This window comes from Rana temporaria (genome assembly GCF_905171775.1).
Source record: "Rana temporaria chromosome 4 unlocalized genomic scaffold, aRanTem1.1 chr4y, whole genome shotgun sequence".
In the NCBI taxonomy this organism is placed as follows: Eukaryota; Metazoa; Chordata; class Amphibia; order Anura; family Ranidae; genus Rana; species Rana temporaria.
Genome location: NW_024404461.1, coordinates 2681436 through 2691578, shown reverse-complemented (window position 1 = coordinate 2691578; position 10143 = coordinate 2681436). Strand labels below are relative to the sequence as shown.

Genomic DNA, 10143 nt, shown 5'->3' with positions numbered 1-10143 from the left:
CCTCATCAACATGGGGACAGGGTGCTCTGGGGTGGGGGGGCCCGCAGTGCGCCCTCCTGCCCCAGAGCACCCAACCCCCCCATGTTGAGGGCATGCGGCCTGGCACGGCTCAGGAGGGGGGGGGGCGCTCGCTCGTCCCCACTCCCTTCCTGACCGGCCGGGTAGCGTGCTTTGGATACGGGTCTGGTATGGATTGGAGGGGGACCCCCTACGTCGAATTTTCGGCGTGGGGGGGTCTCCTTACAACCCATACCAGACCTAAGGGCCTGGTATGCTCCTGGGGGGGGGAACCCATGCCGGTTTTTTCTTTGAAAATTGGCATGGAGTTCTCCCTCTCAGGAATGCATGCTGAGCGACGCTGTCATTTTTTTTTATAATTATTTGTTTTCCCGGCGCGTATATTTTTTTTCACCCATCGCAACTTTAGTGTCCTGTCGCAATCCACAAAGCCGCCCGGCGTCAATTACGTTCGCACGCTGCACGTCGGAAAAATGACGTCACACGCATGCGCAGTACGGCCGGCGCGGGAGCGCGCCTCATTTAAATTTTAAATCGCCCCCCGGAGAGGAGGACCGCCTTGCGACCGCGGCACTTAAGTTACACGGCCTGAAATTTCTAGGTAAGTGCTTTGTGGATCAGGCACTTAGGTAGAGATTTTAAGTCAGTGTAACTTAACTGCTGAAAGTTAAGTTAGGCAGCTTTTTTGGGAATCAGGCCCATTGTTTCTATGTGTTTATCAGATGATGGGGGATCTAGGTGGAGCCTCCGTACTGCTCTCTCCTTTACAATAAAGTCTCCTCTTACCCGGTGATGTGAGGGGCGGCTGATTGTCCATCATGACATCCTTGTAGAGATCCTTGTGTCCTTCTAAATACTCCCCCTCCTCCATGGAGAAATAGACAGTGACATCCTGACACCTTATAGGAACCTGACACACACAATGATACAGTCACCATCCAGACACACCCCTTGTCTGTTACTGGATAATGTCCCAGAATCCTCCTCACCTCTCCTCCATCATCTCTCTGGTGACTTCTAGAATCTTCTTTGTATTTCTCTATTCTATCAGGGAGGGAGGTGGAGGCAATGTGATGGTCATATGATCTTCACACTTCACAGGAGGAAAACTCTAGATCTGAACACAAATAGCAAAATCAATCAATGTTCCCAGAATCCTCCTCATCTCACCATTCAGGTTTCCATTTTATTAAAGCCCCACTTCAGAATGGGAATAATTTACCCACACAGGACCCCCCACACTATGCAGGATTAAAGCTTGTTGCAGGTATTCTGACGTCATTACATACAATGCAGGACCAACAGTCCCACTTTGCTAGTGAGTATGCCAAGGGTCCGCCTACATCCTAAGAGCATCAGAAAAAATAAAGCAGCTGGAGGAACATTGGGAGGGGAAGCTGTGAGGTCAGTGTGATGTCATAGGATTCTGACTCCGGATGGAGGGGCTTTGGGAGGAGGAGCTGTGAGGTCAGTATGATGTCATAGGACATATAGACTCTGGATGGAGGGTCATTTGGATGGGGAGATTTGAGGGGCCCTCTATATGAGGCTCATGTGCAAACCAAATCATTGTTCCTGGGTGTGTCCTACCTCTCCTAAACTGAAGAGTGAACTTTGACCTTTAACATACAAAAATCTGTCAGGAATCTGTGAAAGTAAGTTCTCATGTGATCAGGTGACGTGCGGAGGAACGGAGTGTAAATGCCAGACAATTTTCTCCAGAGCTCCTAATGGTGGGGGTGGATTTTGCTGAGTGCCGGTGCCAAGTTTCCACCCCCCAGGGTCACTGCAGGTGTGGAGAAAATCTGTGTAAGAGGATATGGAGGAGAGATGAGGAGGAGATCCAGGAATCAGGATAAAGGTCAGGACAAGCCACAGACGAGCGCATCCAAGAGATGAAGCCGGGGTCACTACACAGAAAATCAATCCAAGGAAACAACAGGCAGGACGAGGAATAGCAAGAAGGAGCTCAGAGACCAATGAGAATATTGCTCAGCCAATGGGAGATTATCCCAGCACAATTTAACAGATTTTCTTTAAATCTAATGCCCCCTACACACGATCGTTTTTCGGCATAAAAAAAATGCTGTTTTTAAAAACGTCATTTAAAATGATCGTGTGTGGGCTTCACATCGTTTTTCGGCTTCTAAAAAAAAAAAAAAAACATTTTTCGGGTTGTAAAAAATGATGGTGTGTGGGCTAAAACGACGTTTTAAACCCGCGCATGCCCAGAAGCAAGTTATGAGACGGGAGCGCTCGTTCTGGTAAAACTACCGTTCATAATGGAGTAAGCACATTCATCACGCTGTAACAGACAGAAAAGCGCAAATCGTCTTTTACCAACAAGGAATCAGCTAAAAGCAACTCAAAGGCGAATAGAACATCCCCTTTAGAGTGCCGTCGTACGTGTTGTACGTCACCACGTTTTGTTCATCATTTTTCAAAAACTATGGTGTGTGGGCAACGTCGTTTTTAATGATGAAGTTGGAAAAACATTGTTTTTTGGACATGCTGAAAAACGTCATTTTTTTCTCATGCCGAAAAACAATCGTGTACACGCGGCATAAGAGTCAGCTAAAAAAGTTAGGAGACAGTTTTTATTTAGCGTTGCATGGGTAATCAGCGCCTGAGGCAAGGCAAGTAATTTGTGAGATGCAGGGTGCAGAATGCAGGACATTGGGTGCAGGGCATGTGATGCAGGTTGCAGAATACTGGACATGGAGTGCAGGGTACCAAAGAAGGGTGCAGGTCATCGCAGGACATGGTATGTAGGAGAAGGTTACAGTGTGCAGAACACAGGCATGAGGTGCAGGAGAAGGGTGCAGAATGTAGGACATGTAGTGCAGGGTGCCAAAGGCAGGACATGGGTTGCAGAAGATGTGGTGCATGGTGCAGGTCACCACAGGACATGGAGTGCAGAACACAGGACATGGAGTGCAGAATGCAGGACACGGGGCTCAGAATGCAGGACAGTAATATAATCCCCCACTCCACCTGTGTCCTCCTGCATGTCCTGCACATCTCGCCCAGCAGTGTGTGAGAGCAGAGTGGATGGAGAGGACATCTTGTGTACATAAAGCAGCATGTCTCTCCCTGGCTGGTTTCTGCTTTTCATGCTTGTCCTGGTTACTACTGTAAGGACAGTATTGTCCTATTTCTCAGCACCTTGTGGGGTGCCAAGTTAGAGATTCTGTCCCACTCATTCCTCTTTAATCTGCCGGAGGACTCTGCAGTAGACATTGAGGTTTATGGGAGCTGAACAGGAAAAATCAAAAGTGCCCATTTTCAAGGATTATATGCAAGTAATTGGCAATACAAGGGGTTATGGGGGTCCAGGTACTTCCTTGTGAGGCATGTGTCAATGCAAAAAAAACTTTTTAAAACATTAATTTTTATCAAGAGCAGTGATTTTAATATAGCTGTGGGCAGGAGCCAATGGTGACAGTAATGCAGCCACAGAAAGGAGAAAGATCGGCAGTGGGAGATGAGTCCTCCGTGCCGCTGTCCTGCCCAGTCCACCCCTGACTTCACAGGTCGGGTGCTGCCGCTGGCACCTCCTGTCCGAATAATGTGTCCGGGTTTCAGGCAGACACATTATTCAGACCAACAGTGAGAATGGGCTGACAAGAGCCCAGGAGCCAGGACACCTAGTCACCATGGTGATCTGGGATTTGACCATAGATACATGGAAATTCAGCTGGTTCAGCAGGGATCGATCACATTTCCATCCATGTGTGGTCACTGCCGGATAAAAGTCACTCAATCAGCATCTGCAGCCAATAGATTCATCACTGATATGTGTATTCTGAGAGCGGAGGAGCGCCCCCCATTGTCAGAATACAATAGTGCAGCAGAGAGGATTCCCCCATCCCCCTCCAATATGTGGATGAGGGAATCATCAACTAATTCCCCCCGAAGGGGTTAATCTACATTCCCACACTATATATGTGTGTATCATCATCTGCAGGAGATAAAAGACGTCACAGTGCCTATGGACGAAGAGGACAGACATGACGGGGTTACTGGGTGTAAATAGAAGATAAGATCTTATTACCTCCTCTGCTGCCTCTTCCAGCAACGTCTCCTCTCTACTTCCTCCCGACTCACCTCTCACCTGGAGCTTCCTGTTTTACATGACATCACTTCCTGTCTTCCATAAAGACTTCCTGTCTGCCACCTTGTGGAGCTTAGAGGAACAGCAGCCCTCAGAAACATCTCACACGGCCTTGTGCTGTGTGTATATGTACTATATATCCTTATAGATGGGTCATCTCCACTCCCACCAAGGGGAATAGACATATATTACTGCTCGGGGGAGGGGAGACATTTTGGCCCCTTTGATTTTGCAGTAAAATTGATGTGAGATTTAGTCATGTAGAACATCTGTTATATGGATACAAAGAACGGTAGCGGCTAGTTCCTGGCCAGTAGAAGGAACTCACTACTTCCTCCCGACTCACCTCTCACCCGGAACTTCCTGTCTGTGCCTGACATCACTTCCTGTCTGGGTAGAAGTGAGATCACCACCTTGTGGAGCTCAAAGGAACTGCAGTCCTGAGAAACATCTCGTAGTGTGAACACGGCCTTGTGCTGTGTGTATGTACTGTATATCCTTATAGATGGGTCATCTCCACTCCCACCAAGGGAGATAGAAATATATTACTGCTCGGGGGAGGAGGGGAGACATTTTGGCCCCTTTGATTTGGCAGTAAAATTGATGTGAGATTTAGTCATGTAGAACATCTGTTATATGGATACAAAGAACCCCAGCCGAGAGTAAAGGGTGGAAATGGCTCCTGATCCCCATATTTGGGCAATTATGTCACCAATATAAATAGAAAAAAACCTGCGCTATGTGTAACAACTCAAATACCTCCAGAAATAACTTCTACCGGACTGCTGCTGTAACAAAGGTAAGTCTTCCCTTTATCACCTAGAAGAGCATTATGTGTCACAGCGCTGTCCTATTGTGTGTGCCGCCCATCAATTATCACAAATACACTAAAATATTTTTTTTTTTTTGAAAAGCCTATGGCGTGTGAACACACCCAAAAAAACTCCACCCGGTGCAGAAAAAATGTGCACACACATAAAGAGTGTTCACAAAAACGTGCAGACGGGTGCAACGTCAAGTGGTCCTCCTGTGAAGAGGGACCCAAACCCTGATCCCCCGGGGCGTTAGGCTCCAGACGGGGACTGAGGTACTGTGGTCCGAGCAACCGAAGCCGACACGGACCCAACTTCCTCGGAGGGACTGCCGAAACAGAACCCTCCCAGTACTAGGTGAGGCTCCCCCGAAGGGAGACCCCATGAGAGCAGGCGAACTAAGCCAGAAGGCCATGTCCACCCACTCCCAAGACGTTCAGGGCTGGCCTGAGGACCCGCACCCTACTAATCACACAGTGACAAAACGTGCACAACAAAAAAAGACAAAAAAGTGACAAACACAGGCTTAAATAAAATAAAGTGGGGGAAGGGATAGTGGAGAGGAGAGTGAAAGAAGTGGCCATTGTGGTGAAACAATGACCAGGCCCTCCGGCCAGGAATAAAAAATTCCTCCGGTCCTAGCCAAAAGGCCCGGCCCAGGAGGCAGGTGCTAAAAAAAGCGTGTATCTGGTGCAGTGACCGTGGTATCTTAAATCAAAGTGTCCCTCACACACAGTGATTCTCAGATACCCCTGGACTGCCACTCCAGGGGCACATGCACCATAGGCTTTTCGTTCCATATCCGACCCCCCGACCGGCCAGTGCAGCCCTCCACCCCTGCCAGCCAACCCAGCGGATTTGCATGGTTCTGCCCCGTCCTACCACAGGGCATTACCAGCTCCTCCAACCGGATCGCTGACAGAGATAGCACTTACACCAGCCAGCCAGAAGGCCAGACTAGAACTCGGCAAAAAGACCAAGACCAAGCGCAGCACCCATCCTCACCAGGAGCACCCTTCCAGATGGCTCAGACTCAACCATGGGCTGGCCCCCAGTATCTGTCGGGCAGCACAGCGTAGTCCCTGCTGAAACCATCCTTCCAGGTGCAATGACGTCATTGGATTGCATCCACCCTCCCCATGTAGGAGGTGCTTCAGCGCTCCGCTGACAACTGATGAGGACAGATACCACACCCAGTCCCAGCCAAAAGGCCGAGAAGCGGCAGGGAAGACAACCACGATCAGCACGGCCAGAGTGTGCAATAGCCGTGCCTCGCCCTGGGAGAACCACCTTCATGATCATGGTGTCTCCCCTGCCAGGTAAGTATCACCTAGAAGAGCATTATGTGTCACAGCGCTGTCCTATTGTGTGTGCCGCCCATCAATTATCACACATACACTAAAATATGTGGAGACATTCATATATAAAGTGCTAGGGGCTCCAATAATATTCTCTGCAGATCTACTGCTTCCACTTTACACCTACTTCATTCATCTTATGGTGTTTATCAATAAATGATGGAAACTGATCCATGTGCAAATTCATATACAACATAAAGTGCTTTGTGCTCAAGATGATGTTCCCTGCAGATCTACTGCTTCCACTTTACACCTACTTCTTTATTCTTATAATGTTTGCTGCTTTATTAAATAAAGTAAAATCTGTGTAAATTCATGTAATCATACAATATTTTGTGCTCAATATTGTGTTCTCTGCAAGTCCACTGCTTCCACTTTACATATTACATATTGACTTATTTTTCTAAAAAAAATCCACAAATCACTAAAGATCACCACTAAGGGGCGCCCTCACCATCACGTGTGTAAGAGGTGGAAGAAGGCGTGGCTACACTACAGCTGGCACAGTTTGGAGGATGGAGAACTTTCACACCTTATCAACTTTTCATTGATTGGTGGATTTTATGGAGCAAAATCGATTTGTTGAAGTAGATGTAAAGTGGACACAGTGGAGTTGCAGAGAACACTATATAGACTACAAAATATTGTATGATTACATGAATTTACACAGATTTTTACTTTATTTACAGTAATATAGCAGCGAATATGATAAGAATAAAGAAGTAGGTGTAAAGGGGAAGCAGTAGATCTGCAGGGAACATCATCCTGAGTACAAAGCTCTTTATGTTGGATATGAATTTGCAGATGATCGGGTCACATGACTGATTGATAAACACAGTACAGCCCCGCCCACAATATAATAAATGTGTCCTCTTCTCTCATCATCTCCTTTTATTGGTCACTTCCCCTTTAATCCCCTCCCCCATCATCTCCCCATTACTGGGTGATTTTGGGGGATCTCTGGTCTGTACATCAACATCTCCAAATCTCAGACATGACCTATCCCCTCCCCCACACACCAGTCACACGCGTCATACCTCACTGTGATTGGCTGGGAGGGATTCAGTCATTTCTTACCTGGGGGGGAATCTATCCTCCAGTATAGACCGACTGTATAGAGCCAACCTCCCCCTCCCCCGATATACAAGAAATTAGACCTCCCCTCCCCCGATATACAAGACATTAGACCTCCCCTCCCCCGATATACAAGAAATTACACCTCCCCTCCCCCGATATACAAGAAATTAGACCTCCCCTCCCCCGATATACAAGAAATTAGACCTACCTCCCCCGATATACAAGAAATTAGACCTCCCCTACCCCGATATACAAGAAATTAGACCTCCGCCTCCCCCGATATACAAGAAATTAGACCTCCCCTCCCCCGATATACAAGAAATTAGACGTCCCCCTCCCCCGATATACAAGAAATTAGACCTCCCCTCCCCTGATATACAAGAAATTAGACCACCCCTCCCCCGATATACAAGAAATTAGACCTTCCCTCCCCCGATATACAAGAAATCAGACCTCCCCTGCCCCGATATACAAGAAATTACACCTCCCCCTCCCCCACATACAAGAAATTAGACTTCCCCTCCCCCGATATACAAGAAATTAGACCTCCCCTCCCCCGATATACAAGAAATTAGACCTCCCCTCCCCCGATATACAAGAAATTAGACCTCCCCTCCCCCGATATACAAGAAATTAGACCTCCCCTCCCCCGATATACAAGAAATTAAACCTCCCCTGATATACAAGAAATTAGACCTCCCCCGATATACAAGAAACTAGACCCCCCCCCCCCCCCCGATATACAAGAAATTAGACCTCCCCTCCCCCGATATACAAGAAACTAGACCCCCCCCCCGATATACAAGAAATTAGACCTCCCCTCCCCTGATATACAAGAAATTAGTCCACCCCTCCCCCGATATACAAGAAATTAGACCTCCCCTCCCCTGATATACAAGAAATTAGACCACCCCTCCCCCCGATATACAAGAAATTAGACCTCCCCTCCCCCGATATACAAGAAATTAGACGTCCCCCTCCCCCGATATACAAGAAATTAGACGTCCCCCTCCCCCGATATACAAGAAATTAGACCTCCCCTCCCCTGATATACAAGAAATTAGACCACCCCTCCCCCGATATACAAGAAATTAGACCTCCCCTCCCCCGATATACAAGAAATTAGACGTCCCCCTCCCCCGATATACAAGAAATTAGACGTCCCCCTCCCCCGATATACAAGAAATTAGACCTCCCCTCCCCTGATATACAAGAAATTAGACCACCCCTCCCCCGATATACAAGAAATTAGACCTTCCCCTCCCCCACATACAAGAAATTAGACCTCCCCTCCCCCGATATACAAGAAATTAGAAGATCTACAACAATGGGCACAGCTCCACCTGTCCTGGTGAGGTCGGGTCATTCCAATAAGATGACTTTCCTCCCCCATGTACTATACTTCTCCCGCTCTCTACCCTTCCCTATCATTAATCACCATCTACAGCATTTTCAGGCCGACATTCCTGACCTCATCTGGGGTTCGGAAGGCATTGAGTGTCTAAGAGGGTCTATTTCACGCTCGTGATAAAGGTGGTCTTGGTCACCAAACCTATTATGGTTCTATCAAGCCGCTCAACTAGCCCAGATCTCAATCATATATTCCCGAGTTACTAAACCCGATTGGGTGGATATGGAATGACAGGGGATCCCCAGGTCACTCTGGACTACCTAATGTGGTGTCCTCCTTGTCCCTCTATCTTACCTCCAACTCTCTCTCATTCAGTAACCCTATGGGGGGGACTTAGAGGGCACCCAGAGTTGGTCTCTGATAGTCACCCATTAGCCCATCTGTTTCATAACCTCAATTTCCTCCAGGGATGGACATCAAAGCTTTTACATGGTGGCTGAACAAAGGCTTGTATAGGATTGGTCACTTTCCAAGTCTTCAGGTCCGATCTCTCTGAGCTTTTGTATAAGTAGACTGGATATGTCCCTGACAGAGAAGTTCAGATTTCTCCAGATCTCCCATTTTTTACACTCTTTATGGGGGACTAAACCCGAACCCCCCAGAATCACGGCCTATGAACAATGAAATCCAGATTTTTCTGTATTTTTTCTGCAAGGGGGCGGAGCGGTATAAAATGGGGGGGCGGGACCGACACGTGGCAGTCAGCAAGAGAACAAGGAAGAAGGTAGTTTTCCCACCCACCCTCCCTGTTGTGCGTCTTGTCTTTCTTTTTCAGGTCGTGGATTTAGGTCATCATAGCAGTGATAGCGGCGGTGTCTTTTGGTCTTTGATGGCAGAAGAGAACAGATTGGATGGAAGTGGTGGGGGGTCCAGCGGTGATATGGGCCCCTCTGGGGTATTCCAGTGGAACGGTGTCTGCTGAAATACGGTTATTGGTTGCACTGTGGGTAATGGGGTGTCTCCGAGCTTTTTCGGCTGGAAGCCTGGTATGGAAAAGGGTCCCACAGTGTAGTGGTGGTATGGTTAAGTGTTGGGGGGTACCGTCAAAGACCAACAGGCTGTGGGTGTGTTATAATGTTGCCATTAAATGTTGTAAAATTATTTAAATATTTATTTAAATAATTAATTGGTATTTGGTTAATAAAAAGGTTGCTATGGCCGGTTTTACTCCAAACTCAGGTGTCGTCTCTTTTACTGGGGGGGTAAAAGGATTGTGGTAGGGGAAGTAGGGGAATGAGGTGAAATGGGTCAGTAGGGGTTTATCCAGCCTACATGGTTCATGTCTTATAAATACTATTTCTTGTTAAAAACAAGCTTGGTACACAACAGGAAGTGACATAGAGTAGCAAGTAG

General features: G+C 47.5%; 1 non-coding gene across 1 annotated transcript; it reads right to left on the bottom strand.

Moving 5' to 3' along the window:
- Window positions 1–6113: 6113 nt before the first annotated feature.
- On the bottom strand, window positions 6114–6271 carry LOC120921843. Its single transcript, XR_005745007.1, has one exon. It is a non-coding gene; the product is annotated as a U1 spliceosomal RNA (small nuclear RNA).
- Between the last annotated feature and the right edge of the window lie 3872 nt (window positions 6272–10143).